Source organism: Ovis aries, chromosome 18 (genome assembly GCF_016772045.2).
Source record: "Ovis aries strain OAR_USU_Benz2616 breed Rambouillet chromosome 18, ARS-UI_Ramb_v3.0, whole genome shotgun sequence".
NCBI lineage: Eukaryota > Metazoa > Chordata > Mammalia > Artiodactyla > Bovidae > Ovis > Ovis aries.
The window spans coordinates 47639971-47647563 of NC_056071.1; the positions used below are offsets into that span (position 1 = coordinate 47639971).

Here is a 7593-nt window from a genome sequence, read left to right on the forward strand (position 1 = left end):
GATGGGGATGACAGAGGATGAGATGGTTGGATGGTGTCGACTCGAGGGACACACATTTGAGCAAGCTCCAAGAGTTGGTGATGGACAGGGAGGCCTGGCATGCTGCAGTCCATGGGGTCTCAGAGAGTCAGACACAACTGAGTGACTGAACTGAAATGAAGACATTTTCTGTATTTAAGCTTCTAGAGAAATTCATCCACGTATTATTTTTATACTTTTTTCCCCAATGGCTCAAGTGATAAAGAACCTACCTGCAATGAAGGAGACATAGGATATGCGTGTTTTTATTTTAAGGTTTGATAGCTGGTTCATTTGGGATTTATCCTGAGGTGTGATATGAGAAATGAATCCAGTATTTTTCTTTTTGATTATCCTCAAACCATTTATTTAAAAAATTGACCTTATCCTTAATAGTTTGGGAAACCTCCTTTATCATATGTTAAATTCCCATATGCAGCTGGGTATATTTCTGGCATTTTCTATTCTCTTCTATTGTTCTTTATATTTTTACACCAGTACTGCACTCTTTGGGTTTCCCTGGTGGCTCAGAGGTTAAAGCATCTGCCAGGAATGTGGGAGACCCGGGTTTGATCCCTGGGTCGGGAAGATCCCCTGGAGAAGGAAATGAAGATCCCCTGGAGAAGGAAATGGCAATCCACTGCAGTACTCTTGCCTGGAGAATCCCATGGAGGGAGGAGCCTGGTGGGCTACAGTCCATGGGGTCGCAAAGGGTTGGACACGACTGAGCGACGTCACTTTTCACTTTTGCCACACTGTTCTAGGGTTTCCCTGGTGGCTCAGATGGTAAAGAAATTGCCTGCAATGCAGCAGCCTTGTGTTCGATCCGTGGGTCAGGAAGATCTGCTGGAGAAGGGTATGGCTACCCACTCCAGTGTTCTTGCCTGGAGAATTCCATGGACAGGGAGGCCTGGTGGGCTACAGACCATGGGATTGCAAAGAGTCGATGTGACTGAGCAACTAACACATAGTACGCTATTTTATTTATAGAGACTTTGTATTCCATTTAATGATTAATGAGGCTACTCTGTTAAAACTTTTCTTGTTTTCCAAAAATTTTCAGGTTATCCTAACTTGTCTGTTCCTTCAAAGAAACTTGGACTCATGTTAAACTTAATATATATTAGGAAAGACAGTCATCTTTATTAGTTATCAAGTGTTACCACAACAAAGTACCATAAACGGAATGACTTTAAACAACACACAATTTTGTGTCATAGTCCTAGAAGCTAGAAATCCAAAATCGAAGTGTTGGTAGGTCCACCCCACCTTTAAAAGCCTCTAGGGGAAGAACCTTTAGTTTCTGGTGTTTGCCCGCCATCCTTGGTGTTCCCTGGTTTACAGAATCATCACTCCAGTTTCTCCCCTTGTCATCACATGACTTTCTCCTTTCCTTATGTCTCTGTTTTCTCTTCTTAGAAGAACACCAGTCATATTGGAGTAAGACGCATCCTAATGACTAACTTGATTAGACTTTAATTCTAAATAAGGCTACATTCATTCACAGGTTCCCGGTGGTAGGACTTTAACATATCTTTTTGAGGGACAGAGATTCTTTGGGACATTGTATTCCTATCTTAGAAAATGGAGTGCCAACTTACTCATTTATTTCACCATTGTAAATAAAGCCTCCTATTATCTCTGGTAACATTTTTGTATGTATGAAGCTTCTTGAGTCTTGTGTGCTGATATATAACTTGTCGTTTATAAAATTCTCTACCTAATTGTGGCAAAATGAAAGTACAGATTTTAAGTTTGAACTGTCCGATCGTTGCAATAAATTATTTTACCTTCTCCTTTGCAGTTGTAAGATCTATCTTCCTTTCTTTTGTCTAATTGCACTTGTGGGTACATTCAACACAGTGTTAAACATCAGTGGAGAAATTGGGTAGCTTTTCATTTTATCCTGACTTTTTTGTTAAGATGCTAGATTTTGAGTTAAGAGGTGTGTGCGTGCGTGTGTATGTGTGTGTGTAATACTTGTACATGAACATCTCTATAGCTTTCTTTACCAGGTTTTGAGAACTGTGTTACATACATTTCATAAAAGTAAGACTGAATGTTTTCCTCTGTTTTCTGTGATGTAGACTTATTTAAATTTTATTTTATATATAAGCATTTCTTAATGATAACTGCTATAAAATCATATGGGCCTGAAGCTGGGAGAGCTCTTAAATCTCTTACTATCTATTCTATTGTCTTTATTTAGTCTAAGCCTTTTCTCTCTACCTGAGTCAATTTTGAAAGGTAGTTTTCTACCCTTCAAAAATATCCATTTCTTCTCTCTTCAACTTTATTTATAAAACTGTATAAAATACACAATGTATTTCCATCTTAACATTAAGTCTTTCAAGTCATCTGAATATTGAATGGTCTTCCATTGATTTAGTTCTCTTAAAATTATGTTCAACAATGTTTTGTAGATTTTAATACCCACGTCTTATACTTCTTTAAATTTAATCCTAAGTATTTTGTTATGTTTGCTGCTACTGTGAATGGAATTGCTTTCTTAATTGCATTTTAATTGGTCTACTGCTAGAGGATTAGAAATTAAATGATTTTTGTATATAGATCTCATATCCTACACCTTTGCTAAATTTGTTAATTAGTTCTAGGATTATTTTTTTCTATATTATTCAGGATTTTCTGTGTGCAAGAGCACATCCTCTATGAATAGGTTTGCTTCTTCGTTTCCAATCTGAAGGCCTTTTATTTATTTTTTGCCTAATTCCTATGGCTAGAACATTCAGGTTAGAGTGGGTATCTTGTTCCTAACTTTAAAGGGAAATTATTCAATCTTTTACCACTAAATATAGTGATAGTGGGTTTTTCAAGATAGCAAGCATCAGGGTGAGGAAGTTGTTTTCTTTTCTATCCAGTCTTGCATTCCAGCAGAAAGTTCTGCTTGGTCGTGGTGAATAATCTTTTTGCTGGATTTGGTTTGTTATTAGTATTTTGTTGAACTTTTGGTCTGTAGCTTTCTTGTGACATCTTTGTCTAGTTTGCATATCAGTGTAATACTAACTACTGAATAAGTAAGTGTTACTTCTATTTTTTAGAAGACTTTAAGTAGGATTGAGAGAATTCACCAGTAAAGCCATCTGGGCATGGGCTTTTATTTGGGATGGTTTTGTATTAGTGTTCTTTTGCTGCTGTAATCACAAATGTAATGGCTTAAAGAACACAAATATATTATCTTATAATTCTCTAGGTTAGAAATCCAGCATACGTCTAAAATCACCATGAGCTAAAATCAAGGTGTTGGCAGAAATCCCTATACGAGTAGAGCTTTAGAAATGCTGTTCTCAGGAAAGGATCAGTATCAAAAATTTTCAGGAAGAAATTCTTTAAAATAGCACGTGTTACACATACGTCAACATTAAGTCTGACACTGTTTATCATGGTTCATGTTAGTTATTGGCATATATCCATTTTACAGCCAAATTTTGAGTAGTATTTGAAGTGAAACACTGATTGCCATAAATCTTATCACATAGTTGTGCTGAAAAGACCTAATTAATAAATTTAGTATGGAAACTATATAGAAAAAATACAGAATTTTGAGTCATAGTAGACTCAATTTAGGTCTTGACCTATCCTGTGATATTTTTATGAACTCAAATTCCCAAATTTCTCTGTAATTCAGAATTTCTGTTTATAAAACAGAATATCTGTTTCTAGAACTTCTGTGAGGGTATTATGTCAACAATTAGTAGAGTGCCTGAATGCAGTACATGCCCAGCAAATGATAGTTTTTGGATGTTACTAGCTAAAGGAACCTCTCTTTCCCAGCACAGGATGATATCAAAGTTTCTTTGTATCTAGATTTCCAAACCATCAACCTGCTTAGTGCTATTTACTTTAGCATCCATTGAGAGGCACATGTGTGTAACTGTTTCTCATATTCTTGAATTCTTTCTCTGAGTCATTGCTCACATTCAACCAAATATTCACCTTCCTCACTCACTCTGAAAACTTGTAGAATACCTGATTACAAAAACTTACAAGTTTCACCAGGCAGAAAATAATTTATTTTTCTTCAAGATTGATTGATAGTTTCTTTTCCTTTATTATGCATCCCTTTTCTCTCTGTGGTTTCTTTTATTAATGAGAACATAGTGGCAATTGTATGTGATTTACTGTTACTGTACATTCCTAAATTACTTCATGGGTCTGGTAGATTAGCCTTGGTCTTTTATGCTTACATCTATTCATAGTCTTGCTACACATTCAAAAGTTGATACATTTGTCTTTTTCAGTGACAATTTCCCCTTCCTGTTTTCCACTTTCCCCTTGAGTATAATTTTGCAGTAGCAAATTTCCTGTTTTCATTGTAGCAGTCAGAGATACCTATGCTTTTTCCATCAACTTTCTGGTAGAAAGAGTGTGGACTATGTGCATTTAATCTGGGCTTGATTTTCAGAATATCTGTGTCCAGAACAGAATTTGTAGCAACTGAGGCAAAATCAAAGTGATGGCTAAAATCCACTCATTTGTGGACTCAGTGTGCCAAGTAGTAGTGGAAGCATTGTTCTGGGTAAGTTTTGCTTTTGGCCTTCTAGAGTTGCTTTGCTTTTTGGTCATTTTCCAAAATGTTTCTTTTTTTTTTTTTTAACCTAATATATCAATAGTTGGTCTCCACTTAATGTAACAAAGAATCCCATTAGATGAAAAGCTTTTTGCATAATCTGGTCCCATCCTTCTTGATAGCTTCATCACCTCACTTGCCATTCCTAACTAACTACTTTGTGTTACAGTCGCACTGAATTTCGTGCTACTTTATAAATGGTAAGCTCACAGTTTTCAGTAACATCTGTATTGGTTTTCTGTTATTGCCATAACAAATAATGAAAAATGTAATGGCTTAATCTTCACAAAATTTTATATTACAATTCTATAGGTTACAAATCTAATCCAGGTATCACTGTACTAAAATAAAGACGTCAACAGGGCTACTCTCCTTTCTGTCTTCTCTGAGGCATGATATATTTACTTGCTTATTTGAGTTGCTGGGGGAACTTACTGCCTTGTGGTTTCAGGACTGCAGTCCCTCTTTCTCACTGGCTATAAACTAAGGGTCATTCTCAGCTTCTACAGTCCAGAGAATACTTACAGCTAATGTTCCCCTTCATTCATCTTCGAAACCAGTAATGGCAGTCCAAGTCCTTGTCATCCGCTGAATCCCCTTCCATCATCACATCTTTCTTTGACCACAGTCAGGAAATAATTTTCCTGGAGAAATTATACTGTTAAATATATATGTATATATATGAAGGAAGGACAGACGTTTGCTTCTCATAGGTCCCGGTGTAGGTGTAGTTGCTAAGTCGTGTCTAACTCTTTGCAACCCCATGGACTATAACCTTCCTTTATATACATATATATATGTGTATATATATATTTTTTAACAGTATAATTTCTCCATCTCAGATTCCATATTCTTAATCACATCTGTAGTCTCTCTTGCTGTATAAATTAACATATTCGCAAGCTCCAGGCATTAGAACATGGATATCTTGGGGGAATATTATTCTACCTTCTATGGTCTACCTTCTGGCTCCAAAAGATTCACATTCTTCCCATATAAAAATATATATACAATACATCCCAATATCCTCAAAAGTCTTAGTGCATTACAGCATCAACTTAAAGGCCAAAGTCTTATCTCTATCTCATCAAGTAAAAATTCTATGTATCATCATCTGTATTATCTAAATTAGATATATATTAGACTCTCTGATAATCTCTTCCTGGTATAGTTTCTCTCCATCTATGGACTTGTGAAACTAAAGAACAAATTATCTGCTCCCATAATACATGGTGAGATAGGAATAGGTTAATATTTTCATATATGTAGTTCATAAATGGATAAAATGGAAAGAAAAAAAGTACTCACCAGTCCCCAAAACTTTTGAAACTCAGCCTGCCAAACGCCATTAGATTTCAAGAGCTGGGGACAATGCTGTGTTTCATCATTCTTCTCTCTAGGCTGTAGCATCTCCCATCTGAGTCCTGTTTTTTCATCAAAAATATCAAGTATTTGTAGCTGGGTAGCTTTATCAGTCTGTTTCCTGCCATTAATATTTGGAGCATGAGAGGGTACATGGGCTACACCCTTCTTTAATTTTCTACTCTCTTTGTCCTTTTCAGTCCAAGTTGGTGGCGTTTCTTCTTACATAAAGTACTTGAAACCTTGTGAATCTCCTATTTATGTCACAGAGATTCCCGTCCAGGAGCTCTGCAGGATTAGGCTGGAACGAGCCACACCTGCTTTCCACAGCGATCTGAAGACAGTGGCTCTGGACTGTCTTGGGACTACCTTCCAGACCTGCTGCTCTTAGGAATCTTTTCCTGTCTGTGCCTCTCTGAACTCCTGGAAGATTCCAGTGTTTGTAAGAGATGGTATCATCTAGCGACTCGCACTGTGAGAACACGGGAGTCCCTGCCCTTCCTTTCACAGGGGTGCTGGAAATAAAGACACTCCAGGTTTGACGAGTCTCTCTGGCAGACTGGAGACCTTGCGGGAAGAAACCTCTACCCAGATGTGGTTGGTCGGCTGCTGTCCCGAGGGGTCCCTTCCGCTGTCCATGATCATTTATGCACCAACCCTTAGATGAACATTTCAGCCCTTTTCCTCTATAGCACCTGGACCTGTCAAACTCCGTGATCGATGTATCTATCTGCATGGCCTTCTGTCTCACTGTTCCAAGTTGCTGAATCTCAGCCTGGAAGGCCTCTGGCCTCTTGCTCAAAACACAGATTCACTGCGACTAAACCTTTCTGGATGTTCTGGATTCTCTGAATCTTCCCTGAAGACTCTGCTGAGCAGCTCTTCCAGATTGGATGAGCTGAACGTCTCTTGGTGCTATGGCTTAACCAAAAAGCACATACAGGTGGTTGTTGCACACGTGTTAGAGACCATCACCCAGCTGAATTTTCATATCGAAAGAATCTGCAGAGACCAGATGTCTCTACCTTAGTTGGAAGATGTCCCAGTCTTATCCACCTAGACTTAAACGATAGTGTCATGCTGAAAAATGACTGCTTTCCAGAATTTTAACAACTCAGCTACCTGCAACACCTATCACTCAGTCGGTGCTTTAACATAATACCTGAAACTTTACTTGAATTTGGAGAAAGGGTTGGGAACTCATGAACACCTGTGGTGGATTCATGTCAATGTATGGCAAAACCAATACAGTATTGTAAAGTAAAAAAATAAAATTAAAAAATAAAAAACACTACAAGTCTTTGAAACTGTGCCAGACAGTACTCTTCAACTGTTAAAGAAAGTCTTCCCTCATCTACAGGTTAATTGCTCTCATTTCACCACCATCGCCAGGCTGACCATTGGCAACAGGAAGAACCAAGAGAAATGGGGCATCAAATGCAGGCTGTCACTGGAGAAGCCTAGGTGTTTATGAAGCCTGTATTGCAGAATGGTATCTTCTCTTTTCTTTGAACATGGCAAGTGGGCAGGAAGCCCAACTGTGGAGAGCTCAGCTATTTTTATTCTTGGTTTTCCATTGCCTTCCTTCTACTAGTATATTAGGGAACCACTGGAGAGAGGAAACT

At 37.8% G+C, this 7593-nt stretch overlaps 1 pseudogene; it reads left to right on the plus strand.

Annotated features, from left to right (window-relative positions):
- The window catches only part of LOC101107050 (S-phase kinase-associated protein 2-like), a 50902-nt pseudogene extending 43531 nt beyond the window's left edge, over positions 1 to 7371 (plus strand).
- Positions 7372 to 7593: the final 222 nt, after the last annotated feature.